The 19,667-nt window shown below is 49.8% G+C and overlaps 1 protein-coding gene across 8 annotated transcripts in view; it reads left to right on the plus strand.

Moving 5' to 3' along the window:
• The window catches only part of OPCML (opioid binding protein/cell adhesion molecule like), a 335,041-nt gene that overhangs the window by 199,865 nt on the left and 115,509 nt on the right, over positions 1 to 19,667 (plus strand). The window contains exon 1 of one of the 8 annotated variants that reach the window (XM_027655445.1): positions 18,438 to 18,442. The exons of the other annotated variants lie outside the window; for them this stretch is intronic. The gene's annotated coding sequence lies outside the window, so the exon portion shown is untranslated. Of the gene's footprint in view, positions 1 to 18,437; positions 18,443 to 19,667 lie in introns of those variants that run through there. 8 annotated transcript variants of the gene reach the window in all.

Below are 19,667 nucleotides of genomic sequence, written 5' to 3' on the forward strand. Positions count from 1 at the left end.
CACAAACGGTGGCTTTGGCAGAAGTGTCATTTTACCTTCATAATTTACAGACATGTCTGCTGAAATATTGATGGCAATATGAGAGAGATCCTTGGGCTGGCCTCGGGAATGCAGCAGCGGAGACTAATCAGGATTCAGGGCTTGTTTGGCTTTCTGCAGCCTCCTCCGTGGAGGTTTTGGGGTGCATGTGGCATCCAGGGACCTCTGCTCCTGTGTCATGCCAAGGGCGGGGGGTTTGTCCTCGTGTCACCTCCCCAAAAGCAGGTTGTGGAACGTGGCCACAAAGGGGCTGTGCTGGGAAGGGCTTGGCTCTGCCTTTCCCTCAAGGACTATTAATTTCTTCAATATTTGCTTTGTTAAAAGAAAGGACGTTGTCAGGCGGCTTTCAAGTGATGTGTGAAAGTGCCTCTAATAAGATGTTCTGGGGAAGCCTGCGGGCAGCCCCGCCTCTCCACCGAACTTCTCCAGGCCTTCTTTGAAAAGAGCATCAGCAACCTTGATCCTCCTCCTCCACTAGTGGAGGCACTTTCCGCACTCGCTGCAAACTCCTCCGGCGCGGGGAGCGGGGGGCGGAGGCGCCGGGCAGAGCGGGAGGGCCGGGGAGCCGGGCTCGGTGGATAATTGCATGTGTCTGGCTGCCAGGGAAGAGAAACGAGGAGGGGACGGCGCGGAGGGGTGGGAGTTTTCCTTGGAGAAGCAGCTGCAGCTCAGGGCTGGTGCTTGGTTAATCAGTGCAACGTGGAAGAAGCTGTAAATAAGACCTGGATGTTTTTCTCTTATGGCATCCTCCAAAGGGGTCTCCCCTCTTCCAGCATCCTTTGGATGGAAAAGGGTGGTGAACCACAGTTTGCCATCACCAGCAGAGTGTCCTAGCTCAGGCTCTGGATGTCCTTTAGGGATTTTGGTCTCCCTGCCATCCGAGCTGCAGAGTGCAAGTTAAATAGGTTTAACTCCTCCTGCTTGTACACTGCCTTTCCCCACGGGGCAGCACTCTGTGTGCCTGGCTCTCCCCTTCCATATCCACAGCACACTGCCTGCCACGTGCTCTCCATCTTCTCCAACGCCAAGATGAAGGATTGGGGTTATTTAATGTGCTTCTTGCTGGGCCATTCCCTTCTGTTACAGGGGAAAACCAAAAAAGAGCCCCCCAGTAGAAGCAGCTTCTGGTCAATGCAGTGTCAGGACCAGCATGTGCAACCCTGGGATGGAAACCCGTGTGTGGAAACCTTCTGTGTGTAAACTGTGTTGTTTTTCAGGGATATTTTATTGCTTTTGCAACTATTGAAGGAATTAAGTATTGATTAACTAATCAGTACTGTGCACTGCTATCCCACCTTTCATCCCAGAAACTCCAATCCCGTTGAAGGTGTTAATGAGGTGTGAACAGGGGGGTTTGAGTGGTGAAGGGGTAAACTGAGGCACGGGGCCAAACTCAGCAGAGCCCAGCTCACAGAGCTCTGCCTCCTCCTCCTCTTCCCTTTCCCACCGTGGATCCCAAGGGGCTGGAGGCCTCTGGCTGCCTGGAACAGAGCAGGACTGTTAATAAAACATCAAAAACATTAGAATCTAAAGAGCAAACAGAAATGAGAGATAAAAGGCCATCCCATGCCTCTGCTCCCTCCATCCCCAGAGGGATCCTTGCAGCCCAGGGGGTGTGAACTCGGGGAAGGGACTTTTAGGAAGTTCTGGCAAGTGGGAGGGGAAAATTAGGGAATAAAAAAGTGCAATGAAAGGCAGGAGGAGGTAGGGGAGGAGCCCCATTCCTGCACGAGGAGGTGTTGTGAAGGTGCCATCTGATAGCCCAGAGCAATCTCTTAGTTTGGAGGTGAGGAGCCTTGACACGAACTCTGGCAGTGACAAACTACCTCTTTTTTTCCCCCTTTTTATTTTTTTTTTAAATTTATAAGGATTCTGGTGTTGTTGGGAGGCTTAATTAATCAGTTAAGATGTTTTCCACTGTTATTGTGCCTCCCCTCAAAGGCTTCTGACAGTAAATTCTCATCAAGTGGAAGATCTAATAAGTGCCAATTATTGAAGTTTGCTAATTGCCACCTAATAATAATGCTGATTAATAATGCTTTTAACACTGCTGCTGATCTCAAATGTGGGTACATGTGCTGCAGCACCATTGATTAAAATTGTCATTTCTTCTGCTTTGTGGCTAAGTGGGGTAAAAATGAGGTCGGTGGCATTTTTTTATTGTCCAGAGAGCACATTGTTCTAACCCTTGCCTGGAAAAACGTGCGGAATTCCTAAGGAAGATATTTAAAAATTAAGGGATAAGTGTGTGAGGATAATACATTGCAGAGAATCAGTTCGTTCATTTCCTTGACAAGTGTAATTTAATTTTAATTATTTATGATTCTTCATAGCCCGCTAGTAAATGTTCTGTAGGATATTTTGTAAAACTAATGAAGTCTTAGTAATAGGAGACCTCACTCGAGCCCTACACAGAGCAGCGGGAAGATGCAGTTGTCTCTCACCTTCTGGTTATTCCATATCGGATCAGGGATGTTCTGCACGATTATCCTTTAGGGATCCCACCCAGGTGGAGCTGCTGCTGCTCTGGTCGTGTGGGAAGTGGATCCCAAAGTTTGGGTTTGCTGTAAAACTTTTTGTGGAGCCGTAGTGATGGGACAGAGCTGCGAGGAGAGGGGAGGCTCGCCCTCATTAGTGGGGTTAGTGATCCCACTGGGTTGGTTATGAATCGGGTTTTCCCTCTAAATGTATTCCTGTTTTGATTTTTACTCGAAAATGCCCCAGAGGGTGAGGAAACTTGGAGCGAGGAGGGGAAGCCCCTTGCTTTGAACTCACCCAGAGTGTTCCTCACACATCCTCCCAGGGGTGTCAGGAGCAGGGGCTGGGACAGACACGGGATGCCGGCATTCCCGGCTGTGCTGGGCTTGGATCCGCTGGGCAGGCGTGTCCACAACAGCACGGGGCCTCGAGCAGAAACCTAAATTTAAATGTTAAAAAGCTTTTGTTCATTACTGGTGGCATTTCCTCCCCCTCCCCATTTGTCACTTGGAGCGGAGCTGTGACTCTTTTAATATCAAACAAATAATAAGCTCCCTCTAAAGTGATTTTTCTGACAAGGAGCTCAATATATTAAACTTTATCTATATTTTAATAGCCAATTTCACACCAAACTGCCTTCTTAATAATGTATTTACCACCTGGGGATATTATTCCAACCCATCTGGAAAGAATTGGAAATTAACTGTCCCTAAACTGAGTCTGTGTGTGCTTTAGATGCAGCGGAGATAACAGCGGTGTCATTCCTAGGGGAAGTGGGGGAGGAAGCTCATCATGCACCGAGCAAAATGTCAGCAGCAAAGGCAATAGCTGGCGGGGAGAGGAGTGCTCTCCTTGCAGCCGAGAGCCCAGCCCACCTCTGGAATATTCAGCCGCTCCCGGGAGCAGCCCAGAGCACCTCGAGGGCCTCTTCTGCGCTTTTAAGAGCGCAGGGTTTTGGTTTCCAAGGATTCCGCATGGATGCAGGGCTCGGGGGAGCACCGGCAGCCTGCCTGAGCTGCCGCTGGTCTCCTGCCCCCGTGGTGTCAAGGCCCCACAAGTGGGCACCCAGAGGAGGGGGGAAAAGCCGTGTTTTCCCGAGCTGTAGCTGCTAATGGGAATTTATCTGGTCGGGCAGTGTGTTTAACTCGCTCTGGTTTGGACTGCTCCTCCCTGGTCCCATCTGAATCAAGACTGCAGCCCAGGCAGCTTGCAGCCTCCCCTCTCCATGTGGAAGTGACAGGAGGTGTGTGTTTGGAAAATATCACTTTGTTTAGTCTGAGTTGTATATATAGTTATATATATATATATAGTTGCTATTTGTTGACTTACTTCCGTTTCAAGAGGTTGGACAGTTCTGCTGTCCTGGCGTTTGGTTCTGAGTGAAAAGAAATGGGATGGTCCCAAACCTGCAGAACCAGTGTCCCCCTCTTGGTGCTGGAATGTCACCTGGCCCCTCCAGACAAAGGGCCAGGCAAGAAAAAATACTTCTTATGGCTCTTTTACCCTCAAAATAGGAGGGTGATAGGGTGCCTAGTCCAGAGAGCAGAGTTGTCCTAAGCACAGCTGTGCCAAGCTGGGCTTAAATCAGATTTTAGAATCATAGAATTGAAATTGGGTTGAAAGGGACCTTAAATCTCGTCTCCTTCCCTGTTATGGCCATACCATGGAGGTGTCCCAAGGAAGGGTCACCTTCCACTAGCCCAGGTTGCTCCAAGCCCTGTCCAACCTGGCCTTGGACACTTCCAGGGATGGGGCAGCCACAACTTCTCTGGGCAACCTGTGCCAGGGCCTCCCCACCCTCACAGGGAAGAATTTCTTCCTAATACCCAATCTAAACCTGATCTTTCTTAGTTTGAAGCCACTCCTTATTCTGTCACTACAGTTCTTTATAAAGAGACCCTCTTCATCTTCCTTGTAGACCCTTTCAGATCCTGGAAGGAATTTTGACTCTATTCCTTGTCAAATATAAGCCTGTCAAGGTCTGTTTGGGGTGATGCCACTAACTCCTGGCTGTACAGAGCATCCCTCAGTGAGGGGACAGCAGGGATGGCATTGCTGGGCCATCCAGTCCGAGCCAGAAGTGAGCTTTCCTTTTCTCCCCCCGGCAAAAAGCCCTTCCCAGGCTTCCCAGGTGTGTTTTTTGGGAAAGACTGGCTGTAGGGTCAGGGCTGCTGGTTTTTGTGCCAGACCTGGTTGGTCTTACATCCCTTGGCGATGGCTGGTAAAGGCTTCACAGAGCACAGACATCACTGCTGGCATCCCCACGGATGCCCAAACCTCCCTCACACCGCTCTCCTCGGCAGGAAAATCACAGAGAGTTCCATTGTTTCAAAGTTTCCCTTGAACGTGACTGTGTTTGGAGGTTTGTTTTCATTATTCATAAATTTCCACCAGACGTCACCCCGCACCAAAGCAGTTTAATCCTCGAAGTGTTTCCTTTTGTTTTTAAAATAATTAAGGGCAACTGCTACTTAAAGTCAACTAAAACATCCCAGTTTTCAGATAAAAGTGTCTCGTGTTTGTTGTTGTAATGAAGCAGCTTGACATGGAGATGAAAGTCTCTGCTGTTTGTGTTGTAAAAACCGGGTTTGACGCCATTTTTGAGCAATGTCAAACTGTTTCCTTACATTTTGAACAAGACACGCTTTGATCTAGGGGAAAAAAAAAAAAAAACAACCCGCCCAAGATGTTTCAATTGGAATGGAAAAGCAGCAGCCCTTAATGATTTTAAAATAGGATCAAATGTTTCAATCATTATGTTATGTCACATAATGACATCCTCGTAGCTGCGCTGTGTGATGCTCAGCGTTGCATTTAGCATCGGGAAGTGTTGTAGAAATAATTCAAAATAATCTAAAAGGCTGAAACGAAATAGTGAAATCACAAAGCGACTCCTTAAAGCGTCAAAAATAATAAAAAAAGAAAGAAAAAAAAAAAAAGAATTCTGGTTCCCGGCAGTTTTGGAGTTGCTGAGCTTGTTGGAAGAAAAAGTGTGTGCGGATGCTTTTGGGTTTTATTTTTTTTCGTTTGGAATGTGAAGAAAAACAAAGCAGTGGAGAAGTTGAAAGCACCTTGTGAAATGGAAATTCTCCAAATCGACCCATTTTAGCTGTGATCCCACTTCTGCTCTGGAGTGAGGGAAGCACTGGGGAGGAGGAGGTGGAGTGGAGGAGGAGGAGTGGGGCTCTCTGGGCTGTGGCAGCACCCAGGCCCTTCGGATCAGGGCTGAATTTTGGATGGAGTTGGGAACCCATGTGGTGTTTGTGCATCCCCAGGCTAAGCCAGGTGGTTTTGGGTACCTTTGCTTTTTTTTTTTGCTGCTTTTGCAGTTTCCCACCGGAGACCCCGGGAGGGGAGGGGTGGAGGCAACAGGGTGCAGTTTTCCTTTCTGTGCGATCCAAAGGACTTGGTGCCGTGGTCCTTGGATCCTTGGGTGTTGCTGTCAAAAATCTGGGAGCAGGGGGGCACTACAGCCACCTCTGCAGTGCCCAAATCCTGAGCTCAGCACAGAGATGGGCGTATGACAACCGGGTCAAGGAGGAGAGGGGCAGGAAGGCTGCTGGAATCCTGCGAGGGGAGGAGATGAGAGCTGACAGTTACCTGGGGACCCGGAGATACCAGAATCCCTAACTTAATCAGACAGATAACGGGAGCAGCTAGAGATGAGGCAGGAGCAGGAACCGCCGAACAATAGGAGCCAGCCCCCCCCGGGCCCTCGTGCTGCGAGCGAGATAATAAACTATATAAAAATCTGTCACCGCGCGATAAGTGATGAATTAGAATCAATTATATGTTTAAAATAATAGACCTCCCCGTGGTGTTCCCCTCCAGAACGCTGATGGCTCTTGCCTGGGCTTGGCAGCAGTGGTGGCACTTGCTGGCAGTGTCACTGGTGGGGCTGGGACACCTCGTGCGGGCGCAGGCGCGGCGAGAGCCGAAGTCAGAGCTGGCAGCTGAGATTTTGGCATTTAATTTTGGCCCCAGCAGAGCCACGTGTGGCCTGCGGATGCAGCAGGGTTGTGCCGTGGCCGGTGCAGTGACCTCCAACCCGCTGCTCATCGTTATTGGTAGTTTTTTAGAGATTTACCATTTTTCCTGCATTATCGGCCACTTCATGCGCGGCCTTGCTGCTGCTCCCTGCGTGGAGCAGCTATTTCCGAGCTGCTGAGTGCTGTTCTGCTAAATAACACCGCTTGAGTGTGTTTTTCCTCTCCCTCAAATGCCAGGAGGACAGGAGAAGGTGTGAAAATGCAAGATTAACCCCGTGAATCACCCATCAAGTGATGCACAGTTTGTTTTGTGAGCTCTGGGCTGGCAGGAGGGGGAGGTATCCGACTGGATTTCCCTGTTGGTACATGTTGGATGTGAATGGTTAGTAAATATTCCCAGCAGAGCTCTTGCAGGGTGGTGGGATGAGCTTGCCCGTCCAGCCCAGTACTAAATTTGGGTTGAAAACAGAGATATTGCCCAGAAGCTGTGGCTGCCCCTGGATCCCTGGAAGAGTCCAAGGCCAGGTTGGACAGGGCTTGGAGCAACCTGGGATAGTGTAAGGTGACCCTGCTCATGGCAGAGGGTTGGAAGGAGATGATCTTTAAGGTCCCTTCCAACTCAAACCATTCTAGAATTCTATGATATTTGCTCTTCTGACCATGCTTTTAAAGGGGCTCAGGAGAAGGCTGAGGCTTTGGAAGAACATCTCACCTGGAGGTGGTGGTTGTGTTTAGGAGCTGCTCTGGTTGGCAGTTGGACTAGATGACCCTTAAGGATCCCTTCCAACCTAAGGCTGGACTTGATGATCTTGAGGTCTTTTCCAGTCTTAGTAATTATATAATTCTGTGACTCTAAACTAGGATTCTGTGGTCATTCTGGTGAGGTTCAGAGCAAAGTCCTTGCTCTTCCTGTAGAAACTGCGGTGCTGTGACTTGTCATGGACTCAGCTGCTAAATGTTTGGAGACCACTGGGCTCAGCCTGTGTCCTTCCTCTCTCGGCACATTTCCAAACCCAGCCTTTTCACGTAACCCCATTCGTGTGTTCTCAGGTGGTTTTGAAAAGCTTTATATTGCTCTAATTAATTTGATGTTTTTCCCACTGAAGGCATTTTTCCCACTGTTCGCTGCCCTCCTCCAAACTGCAAGCTGGGGAGTTTCCCAGCTCGCCGCACCGATGGAAGGCAAAATATTCTTTGTCCAACAAAAGTTGGATTGGAAACCTGTGCCTGGGCTGGTTTGCTTTATTATTTTGTTAAATAGCACAAGTTGCAGCCATAAAGCCCCTGGAAGCCTGTGCTAAGCAGGGGCGCTGGGACCAGTGCTAATGGATTGAAGCGAGCGGCTCACCAGCCACAGGGGTGCCCTGGGATTTCCCTTTTGAATCTTATTTACATTCGGACTAACTATAGCTCCCAAGCTTGGCTATAAATAATTTCTGGGAAAGAGTTGTCTAATTAAATGTACAGCAGCAAAGAAAGTACTTTTAACCACAACACTGGTGTCCTAATGAACGTAATCACTGGATGGGGACAGCTTAGGAAACAGAACTTGACATCTCCCGGCGGAGGCGGAGAGATGGAGGGGAAACATACTTGGGGAGAATTCCCAATCAATATTTAATTGTGTAGCATGTAATCTGCCTTAGTATTTTTTAAAATAAAATGAAAGCCCTGCCAGAAACTGGAGAACCTTTAAAGCAGATTTGAGTAGGGGGAGTCTCTCTGTTTTTACAGCTGTCCGGGGAGGGAATAACAATCTAACTGCCCCCGTAGGCATGAGAATTGTTCTGTGGTTGGCAAAATGGTCTGAGTTCAGGCTTTGATGCATGGATTTACAGCCTTCCCCCATCCATCACAGTCTTCCTCCCTTCCTGGTGTCTCAGTTTCATTGTCTGTAAACGGGGAATACAGAAATTCTCCCAAACCTCACAGGTGTAGTTTGCGTCTCTAATGCGTTCTGAGAGTGAGCAGTCATCAAGTTATCCCTAATAATGGATATCCACGGAATTTCACAAGGGCATAAAACAAGGGGGAATGGGCTTAAACTGAAGGAGAGCGGGTTTAGATGAAATATTAGGAATAAATTCTTCCCTGTGGGGGCGGTGAGGCCCTGGCACAGGTTGCCCAGAGAAGCTGTGGCTGCTCCATCCCTGGAAGTGTCCAAGGCCAGATTGGACGGGGCTTGGAGCAACCTGGGCTAGTGGAAGGTTCCCTGCCCATGGCAGGGGCTGGACTAGATGATCTTTAAGGTCCCTTCCAAACTATTCTGTGGTTCTCTAATCAGCCTTGTACCACGGTGGTATAGAGTTAAAAGACACCATGAGCTGGTGGGGTTGGATGATGGGCAGAGCTTTGTACTGCAGACAGATCCAGGTAGATCCAGGGATCGAGGTTGAATTTGCAGCAGCAGAGAGGCTCCTGGGCAGGGCCTGATGCTCAGCTGGGAGTTTTTGGCTCTGTATGGGAGTAGGCAATGGTGTAAATACCTGAGGAGTGGCTGGTTGCTTGCAGGATGTGTTCAGTGAGGACACATGTCCCTGTCTCTGTGGAGTGTCACAGCAGGTGCTGCTGAGCCACTGGGAGCAGTGCTGCTGCTGGGGCAGTGGGTATTCTGCAAGGAATGTGCATGTGGTAGGGAGTGATGGAAAAGTAACCATGGCTGGTTGTTCATAACCAACTCAAAGTTTGTGTCTAGAAATTAAATTTTAGATTAGACATTAGGAAAAATTTCTAAGGATTGTCCAGCATTGGAACAGGCTGCCCAGGGCAGCAGTGAAGTCAACATCCCTGTGTGGATGTGGCACCTGGGGACATGGGTTAGTGGTGGGTTTGGCAGTGCTGGGGGAATGGCTGGACTCGATGGTTTTAGAGGGCTTTTCCAACCTAAATCATACTGTGATTCTGTGAAATACAGCAGGGCAGCTCATGTGCAGCCTGGCTTGCACCCTGCAGAGTGTTGGGCCTTCTCAGAAGGCTGGGACACAAAGTTAGGGGGCCACCAGCATAAATTCATGCATTTCCAGTTGGAGCAGAGAGACAGCTTTATGCTGTTATAGCACCAGCATGGAGGAGGATTTGGGAATAACACAGCCTGGAATACATAGCCCCCTGGTTTGGTGTGTTGGCCCTGGCAGGGATGTGCAGCAGAGGGATGTTTGTGGCTGTTGCAGCTCAGGCAGCAGTGCCAGCCCTTGCTGAGCTCTCGCTCCATCCCCAGGGGATTCTCTCCGGCTCTGCTGCGATTAATCTCATCGGCCACTGGATGTCAATGTTGCCTCACCCAATTACAAGTGGGAAAGTCCTGGATCTTCAGAGAGGGGGAGAAATTCTGTTTTCAGAATAGTGCAGGTTGGATGTTGTTTTCTTGTGCGAAGTTGGTTATTAAACACCGTCGAGCCACGTACGAAGGTACCGAGGAGAAATCAGTCATTGCTCTTGTTTTGCTCAACCAGGGCGGGATTTGATCCAGTCTGTGTGAAGACTGAACCCTGGTTTGGGACAAAAAAGCCTCAGCAGGATGAAAAGCTGGATACAAAAATGTATCCCCTTCCCTGAGGCACAGCTGAGGTGTCGGGGGTTGGCATCGCGCCCTTACGTGGTGTTCCGGAGGACAGGGATGTGTTCCATGGAGCTGGGTGCAAGGGAGGTTTGAGGACATGTACTCAGAAAATCCAACTCTGGAAGGGGAGGGCTCTCAGAAAGCAGATCTGGATTTAAACATTGCAGCTTGGCCTCCTCCTCGTTATCCATCTCCCAGCCAGTGGCGGGGAAGCAGCTGCATCCTGCCAGGATTCATGACCAAGAACGCCTCTCCCCCACCTCCTCCCTCCCTGCCACAAATATTTTAAAGCCAGGCCCCGGGCTGGGGAGCAGGTGCCTGTCAGCACACCCAGATGGGACATCTGTGGGGAGAGCAGGATTCCTTGGGAAGTGGGAGCCCTGAGCTGGGCTGCAGGTCTGTAGATATGGCCTGGTAGGGTGAGGTGCACCTCAGTCCTTTCTTCTGTGATGTGAAACTACTCAGTATAGACGTTCCCACAAGGAAAACGTGGGGTTACAGAAGCTCTGCGTGTCCTCCCCTTGGATAGAACATCCCTGGCAGTGGGATCTGCGGGATGGTGAGGGCTCCCTGCCCTCCCTCATGCCTCTGCAGCAGTTAAAGGCAGGACATTGCTCCCCGGAGCTGCCAGCCTTTCTTCCTAGCAGTAGGAAGGAAAATGGATTTGTGGTTTCCATCCCTTTGGAATTATTCCCCCCCCTTTCACGTTGAGTTCATTTGAGCACGTTAATATCTCAAATTTAATGATAAGTCTAACGGAATTCATTTCTAAGATAAATAAGATGTTATTAGTACATTAGTAGCAAAAAATGTGCAAGGACACTGCTAATCTAAGGTGAAAGTGCCTTCCTGCGTGAAATTTAATTAGCAGATTGTGTTCTATTAGTGACTTTTATGGGGATTTCATGAAAATGAATACAAATATGATCCAGGCAGCCTCTCCTGTGAAATGAGAGCCTCGTTAACCCACCCTCCTTCTTCCCACCAGGAAAACGCGGATGAGTGTCCTATCCCTTTGCCAAAGGGGACTTTGTGGAGGCAGAAGGGCAGCCCGTGACCACCTTGCAGCTTAGGGATGAGGCTGAAGGGTGTCACGTCAGCTGAGTGCGCTCACAGCAAGTGAAGCAGGGTGGGGGGGTCAGAATTATCCCGTCTTTCCCCTCTGCCTGAGCAAGCAGCTGGTTGGAGCTGCTTTTCCATGAGAAAAGCAGCGATGGTTATGGAGATCTGTCTCCTCCGTGCTCGGAATTTTGTCCCCAGCCAGATGTCCTGCAGCAGGCAGCCGTGGTGGCAGAGGATGCCAGGTCCTGCCCGGGGTCCATCTCAGTGGCAGTGTCACGGTGCCGTGTGCTGCCAACCCTCCGCGTCCCGCCGGCCTGGCGGCGGGTGGGAGCTGCAGGGGATGGATCCCATCCAGGAGCTTCATACATCTTTTAAAGACTTCTGGTCGCCTCGCAGGCCCGGGGGGGTTGTGCAGCTGTCACAGCCAGGCTGGGCTGGAGTCACACGCTGCAGAGATGTGCTGGTGTCCCTTCTCCTCCCGGCTCACCTTGCAGAGCCAGCACAGCAGGGACTCCGTGAAGGAGCCGTGGAGGTGACACTGATGCATCTTCCTTGGTTTTGTGCTGAACACCAGTGCCTGGGGTGCTTCTGGAGCTGGAAAACATTTCCATGCTGTGGTTTCAGGAGCTTGTAGGTGGCTTGTAAGGGAAAAACATCTTACTGTCAGCAACAAGAAAATAAATAAATAAGAGGCTTTTCTGTCCTCAGTCTTTCCTGAGAAGACTGTCTTGTACCCCAGCTGTTACTGTGGCATAACCCCCTGTACCCAATCTAGGATCTTCTAGTCTCAGTCACTGTGGGTGGCTAAGGGAGATATCACAGAATAGTTCGGGTTCAAGGAACCTTAAAGCCCATGTTGTTCCACCCCCTTCCATGGGCAGGGACACCTTCCGCTAGCCCAGGTTGCTCCAAGCCCCATCCAACCTGGCCTTGGACACTTCCAGGGATGGGACAGCCACAGCTGTCCCTCAGTGGTGCTGCTCCCTGCTCTTGGGACCAAAACCCAGGGTGAGATTCTGCCTCATCCAAAACCTGCAGCAAAATTGCCATCGGCTCTGGGGTGACCAGGAGGTTTGGACACCGTGTCACCGGCTGCCCATGAGATCTTTGTTGGAAAGTGCTCTGGAATTGGAGCTCCAGAGGAGCAGAGAGAGGCTTTGTGCCCCGAGAAGTAGCACAAGAGCAATCGCCCTCCCCTCAGCCAGACCTGTCCCATCCCTTGTGTCTGTGCAGGATGAATCAGTGACCCCTGCGAGGCTTTTGAGGCTGGGGGAAAGTCCTTGAGTTGCTATAGGAGGCATCTGGTGGTCTTTGCAAAGATCCTTCCCTCCCATCTGCTGGTGCAGGATCCGGCTCTTGCCGATTCCTTTGCTGAAGAGCGAAGCAAATGCATGGGGAATCATTATTCATGCAGATGATCCTCACAATTCAATAGAGGTAATTAGGAGAATGATGGAGGAAATTAGCACTTTCTGCGGGTTTATTAATATTAATAAAATGATTCCACGGTTAAAAATAATAATAATAATATTCATAAAATAAATACATAACTGCAGAAGAGCTCTGCCCAGCTACTGAACACCAGGCTGCTCCAGGCAGCGATCAACCAGCAGCTGGAATTAGTCTTCAGGGTTATTTCTCTCTCTAGAGATGGTATCATAGAAGTCAAGATGGGTTGAGGCCTATTTGGGGTCATTTCTTGTTTCCCACTTTTATCTTCTACATTATGGAAAGGAGCTGAAGCTCAGCAGGTCCTTCAGGCTTTTGGAAGTTGAGTGAGTTGTCTTAATGTGCCAATGGTCTTGAAAACAGGATGTTTTCTTAGAACAGCTGATAGGACAAGGGGGTAGATGGGATATTGGGAAGGAATTCTTCCCTGTGATGGTGGGGAGGCCCTGGCACAGGTTGCTCAGAGAAGCTGTGGCTGCTCCAGCCCTGGAGGTGTCCAAAGCCAGGTTGAATGGGATCAACCTGGGCTAGTGGGAGGTGTCCCTGCCCATGGCAGGGGGTGGAACAAGATGATCTTCCTTCCTTCCTTCCTTCCCTTTCAACACAAACCATTCTATGATGATTCTGTGATTTTATGATTGAGGCATATTTGGGGGCATTTCTTGTTTCCCACTTTTATCTTCTGCATTAGGGAGAAGAGCTGAAGCTCAGAAAACCCTTAAGGCTTTGTAATGTTGAGTGGCTTATCTTTAATGTGTCATTGGGCTTGATAATAGGATGTTTTCTGAGAGCTGCCTCTCATACCTGTTGTCCTCTTGCTTCTTCACCTGCTTTGGAGTGGTCCTAGCAGGAAAAAGCATTCCCACATCTCCACTTGCCACAGACTTGGTGTAACATGAAGTTTGGCATGAAAACCCGTTTCCAGGTTGCTCCCTGAGTTGTGTTCCCCATTCCCTCTCGTGGTGATCACCGCAGAAGACCACGAGCCTCTGCCCCCACCGTGCCGTGTAACCTCGGGGATGTTGTTGAGCTCTCTGTGCCAGGTGTGCCGGAGCATTTGGGGGAGGTTGTTTGCAGAGGGTGAGCAGATTATAACAAATTAAAGACGGCACAGAATGTTATTAATGAAAATACGTGGCGAATGTATTTAAACATGTAAAAATTTAATTAGAATTTTTGTTATTAAAGTATCGCTACAAGTGCCTTCTGAAGCCCTCTGCTTTCTGTGGAGATCAAGGCTGCTTCATTTTCTTGCATGCTAAGAGGAGGATTTGGGGTAAGGAAGGGAATAATTGGCACCAAGTGGCTTCTGAAGAAGGCAATAGGACTTTTCCTTTGGATTTTGTATGCAGGATGAGGCCCGGCTGTACCCACGGGAACGCCTGCCTGGACTTGATTCTTATAGGAAGGAATTAATGGTGTTTTGCAGTATCAAAACACTTTGCTGGCCAGGAGGGACATCTGGAGAGGTTCAGTGCTGGGCTGGGGACTGTGCTGTCCTCTGAGGATGGTGGAGGATGGCATCAGGCTGTCGGGAAGGGCAGGAAAGATCCCAGATGGGCTGTTGGACTTGGGGCTCCTCCATCCACGGGAGTTGTGTGCATCCAAAAAACTTACAGAGGGAGCAAAGAAAAGGAGCTCAGAGACCCCTGGAGCTCCCAAGCTGTGTGCTCCCTGCCCTTTCCTCCTCGGAACACCTCACATCTCCCTGCTTGGGGCACAGGGGAGCAGCTCTGTTTGTTTTCACTCCGCAGGGAGCTGGGAATATGCCAGGAACAGCTCTCTCCTGGCTGACCTGATTGCGCCAGCGCTCCCGAGTTAGAGATGCCAGTCTGGTGGGTGGTGCCAATTCCCAGAGCCTTCTCCCTCCTCCTTTATTTAAACAGGGAAAGATCAGAGTGGTTGAACCCTTCTCCTTAATGAGAGATTCCATTACACTAAATGGTAATTGCAAAAAATCAGTTCCTGTAATTAAAAGGAGACCTCCCAGCCAGGCATGGAGGCTTTCCTGCATCTCCAAAGATCTCCATCTCCAGCATCTTATTGATGGGCATCAAGAGCCAGGACGGGGAGGTGGATGGGATTCCCTCTCCTCTTCACCTGGGAGCCATGCCCAGTGCCATATATCCTGCACTGTGTTGGAGCTGGTGAGGGCAGGCAATGATTTCCATTCCAGAGGAATTTGCAGGGCTGGCAGTTTTAAGGGAGGAGGAGGGGAAAGCAACCCTATCTCCCAACTTGTAAATTAAGCAGATCTGGTTGGGAACTGTCACCGCAGGAGAAGAAATATGAAACCTCTGGGGTCATGTATGCAGAGTAATTTTTCTGACTGTAACTCTGCTTAAAAGTAAGGATATGATGGAAATGCTTAGAGCATTTTAAATGGACCCAGCAGAGATCTGATTCAGCTCCAGTGAAGTCTGGGCAGACTTTATTGGGGGTTGGCTTACTCCAGACTTGCTTAGACCAGAGTTTAGTGTGTGACTGAGAAGTAAATTGGTTCCTTCTGGTTATTAACTCAAAATACTCATAGATGAAGGAGAAGGAATAGCCTTTTTTTAATATTTTGGTGGGTTTCAAGGCATGAGAGTGAGGAGGTCAGTAATGTTGAGGTGAGACACTCCCTACCTCAACCCAGGATGCAGGTGGGCTCCACACAGAACTCAGGATGGATCAGGTCTCCAAGTGATGGAAGCCCCCCCAGAGGTGAAGCTGACCTTGAAAGGCATCCAGGGATCTCTGTGTGTTTGTCATGGTTCCTGGCCATGTGAGAGATTACAGGATAAGGCTCATTTTAAGGAGTTTTATGGAAAAAAGAACAAGAACTCCACAAAAGCTCAAAACGTGAGTCCACATGAACCTCCCGTGGGAGTCAGAGAAGGCACTTCCAGTCCCAGTTCCTCTCCCAGCATTTTCCCTTTCTCTCTCTCTAAAGTGGCTGAGCAAAGGCAGGCTGGTGAAACCTCTCAGAAAAGGAGAAAGCTCCTTTGAAAGGAGCTGTGACCCTGACACTGTCAAACTGTGGTGTGTTGTATTGCAGGACACGCTGGTGCAGGGAGTTCATTTACAGCAAAGAGCAAGAGAGATGCATCGTGACCTCTTCCTGGTGTGCAAGGCTGGGGAGTGGGAAGGGTTTCCTCCTCAAATCTGAATTTGAATTCCCAGTTCCAAGAACCCCACTTGGCTCCTCTCTGCTCCAGTCCTGCTAGGGAGGTGTTTGAAGGCTGGTGTGGGTTGGCTGGTTGCCTTGGGAGAGCTCGCACGTGTGTAGGTGCAAAAATGAGCGTGCCAAGGCAGGGGCAGGGCCCTGGGCTCCCTGAGGGGGTGGTGGGCAGGGTGAGGGGGGGCATTGCTCCTTGGTGCATCCCTTGTGACTTTTGTGGGGCCATTTGGGACGCAAGTGTGTCCCTGAGTGTGTTACTGCAAGGCACAAGCAAAGGGAGAAGGAACGTTTTGGAGCTCCCTCTCCGTGGCAATGCTCCCGCTTCCCTTGGCCATTTTCTTGGAATCAGGATGTCTGAACCAGACACATCATTCCAGGCAGCAAATGTAGTTCCTTTGGGTTTATTTGGAGAGGCAGAGACTGGGCAGGGTGTGCTCCTGATGTGTTGTGATGTGGTTCAGTGGAGAACGATGTGCCAGGCTGGCCAGCCGGCCTCGGGAGACCCTCCTCCTGCTCTGGGATCAGGAATCCTATTCCAGGGGAGGCTTTTAAGCACCCAGATTGCAGCCACAGTAGGGAGATATGGGGGAAGGTGCTGCTTGTCTGCTTTCTTAGGAATGTAGGGAATGCTCCAAATTATCACTCCATAAGGAATTTATAAAGCTGGGTTTGGTGGCTGATTGAACACTGGGCAACTGTGAGTGCATTCCTGTATGTATCCATGAAATGTAGCCTCTAGATATTCAGGACTGCAGTGTGGTGGGAAGAAATTTGGATGGAGAGGAGAGTGACAGCCACTCCAGCTTTTCTTTTTCTTCCCTCACCTCCCTTCCTGCCTCCCCTGGATTTCCGTGGTGTGAGATTTTTCACCCCGTGCATTGGAAACAATATCTCGGAGGAGCTTTGGAGCCATTTGTTTTCCATTTAATTGGCTAGTGGGGAGAAAATAACGAAGGGAAGTCATGCAGGGGAAGTTCTCATCGGTGCTGTTTTTGGCAACAGAGTCACAACATCCTAAATTTATTTATTTAATTGCATTATTAAAAGTATAAATAAAAATAAATCCAGGAGAGCAGCCGGATCTATGCTTTGCATCTCTAAAATAGAACCATAAATGCCACGGAGCACTGGGGGAATGATTTATTAGCCTGTTATCGTGAGTGACTGGGACGCTTTCGATGGAGTCCTTGCTAATTTCTAACAGCTGCATTAAATCACAGATGCTATCAGCTATTATAAAATAATCACCCAGCGGTCTGCGAACCAGCACGAGCCCAGGGTCAGTGCTGGAGCCCTGGATTTGTTTCACATCTCAGCCCCTCCGATTCCTGCGAGGGTGGGAAATAAATAGGGCTTGTAGCGGCCTCATTTTATCATCCAGGAGTTGACAATAAATAAAAACCTCTATAAAACTTTTTTTCTAAAAGGAGTTTTCGACCGGAATTTGCAATGAGAGGGAACCTTGTTTTGTGCTGAAATCCGGCCGTGTGATGTCAGGGCTCCTGGGTGCTGTTTGCAGCTCAGAGAAGGAGCTGAATTTGCTGATTTATGGGGCAGACGCAGGATTTCAGGGTTTTGGCTGCAGATAGGGCTGGAAGGAAGGGAGAAGGTCCTGTGGCTGTGAGAAACGTCTGTCTTGGCTCCTCCGCCTTCGCTTCTCGCTGCTCTTTCAGACAAGTCACTTAAATTTCCCTACAGCTCCACTGCCTTCCTCTGGTTTGACAAATAACGTGTGTGTTTATGTGGCTGGGCTCCGGAGGGGGTTAATACTTGGCCTGGAAATCTCTTCAGAAGTGCCAATTTGTAGCGACAGAGAAACAACAATGAATAGAAGAGCCTGCGAGGACCAGAAGAAGCCAGCGAGCGGCTGCTTATCAGGGTGGTGTCTTGCAGAGCCAGCAGCAATAGCAGGGGTAGTTGTAAAGGGTGAAGGAGGTGGGAGGGGAAAAAAAACCAACCCACAAATAAATAAAATTAAAGCGGTTAGGAAGAAAATGCCGCCCATCTGCAACGCTCGTATTTTCCTTGACAGTTTTGCTTTATGTTAGAACAGCTGCTTAACATGACAAACGCCGGCTTTAATAACAAGGAGCGGGAGGAGATGCAGGGATGGAGCTCTCCCGGCTCGTCCTGTTCTCTAATGATCTTCCCTGAGGGTGAATAGCCTTGGGCAGGGTCACCCTGGTGTCCTGCACCCACCTTGTCCAGCCTGGGAAGATCATTTTGGACGGGGCGCTTGCTGTGTTGAAGTGGTTCTGAGGCGACGTGTCCTTGTTTGAACTGGGGAGGGCAAAAGGGTTTTTTCCCTGAGTATGGAAGAAGGAGCCTCAGGGCTGTTTGTTGGTGGAGCAGCCAGCTCCTGGTGACAACCTGAGCGGCTCCAAGCCATATGTCCGTGGGGAATAGCACATGGAGCAATGCTTTGGAGGGACCAGAGCATTTCCAGGATAGCTGTGGGCAGGTCTCTTATTTCTCCAAAGGTATTTGGGCTCCTTTGTCTTTTCCTACCTCATTATTCTCTCTGCAAAATGGGCTAATGGGCTTTGCAGCTTGCAGGTTGTTTCCTTACTGCGGTATCGGAGATTGTCGGGTTGTCAGCAACCTGGAGATAGCAGGGAGTGCTGACAGCAGGCAGAACTGAGGCAGTGCTGTGTACAGAAACCTTGCTCAGCCTTTGAAACCGCAGTCAAACCCTCCCCCAAGGTTACTCCTCCTCATAAAACACGCTTAGTTTTGTTTGCTGCAAACCTAGATTTTAATCCCAGGATCCAGGCAGAGCCGGGCTTTGAAGAGAATTGGGTTGGAGTCAGGAGTGAATGGCTCAGACCAGGCTGACTCTGAGAGATGGATTAAAACTGACCTGGGAAGATGGAGATGTTCCCATCCACACCCTGGCTGTGCAACTTGCATATTTATCTCGTTGTGCCCGTTACCACTGGGAATAAATCAGCAGTGAGATATGCAGGGAGCAGATCCACAGGCTCTGAGAGCAGGGACCTGCACCAGCATTTACCCACAGCTCCCATCAAACTCCCAGGGAAGTTTTCCAAACCTTCCCTCACCTTACATTTTTTTTTCACCTCGCTTCAGCACTTAGAAGCAAGAATTTCAAAGGTGAAAAAAACATCATCTGCACTGGCCACATGGGGGAAGGACTGAAAATACTGAGAATTTTTATTTCTCCTGGGACCTGCAGCCCGAGAAGCCCAGGTAGTTCAGTCAGGCTGAGAACAAGTGTTTAGACCTTTATCTGCTTAACACGACTGCCAAACCTGCCTGGCAGGGCCGTGGAAGTGAGGTGGGCATGGAGGGGTGAGGAGGGGGAACAGGGTGATTTCCTCCCCAGTTACGCAGAGATCCCATTTGTCTCCCTTCTGCTCCCAGCCCTCCTGCCTCTGCCTCTTCCAGCAGCAGCACAGGCAGGATCTGGGAGCTCCCACAAGCTGCCCCCACTGGTGAGATGTTCTGAAGGCTGGTTTGTGTCAGAGGGTTGATTTGGGAGAGTGGGTGCACGTGTAGGTGTGAAAATCATGGAATGGTTTGGGTTGGAAGGGACTGTAAGGCTCATCTCATTCCATGCCCTGCCGTGGGCAGGGACACCTTCCACTGTCCCAGGTGGCTCCGAGTCCTCTCCAGCCTGGCTTTGGGCACTTCCAGGGATGGGGCAGCCACAGGTTCTCTGAACCACCTCAAAAATGAGTGTGTTGAGGAGGAGGCAGGATGGGCTGCTGGGCAGGGTGAGAGCCTCGGGGCCGTTTGGGATCATCTTGCCCAAGCAGAGAGGACCATGTTGGAGGGGATGGAACACATGGTGGGCAGGTGGAACACAAATGCAGCACTTCAGCCCTCCTGCTGCAGGGCATGAGCCATTGCTTACAGGGGAATACAAGTTTTCAAGCCCCCATTTATCTCCATGTAATTAGTCAAG

The sequence above is a fragment of the Corapipo altera genome, unplaced genomic scaffold, assembly GCF_003945725.1.
Source record: "Corapipo altera isolate COAL_440 unplaced genomic scaffold, ASM394572v1 71, whole genome shotgun sequence".
NCBI lineage: Eukaryota > Metazoa > Chordata > Aves > Passeriformes > Pipridae > Corapipo > Corapipo altera.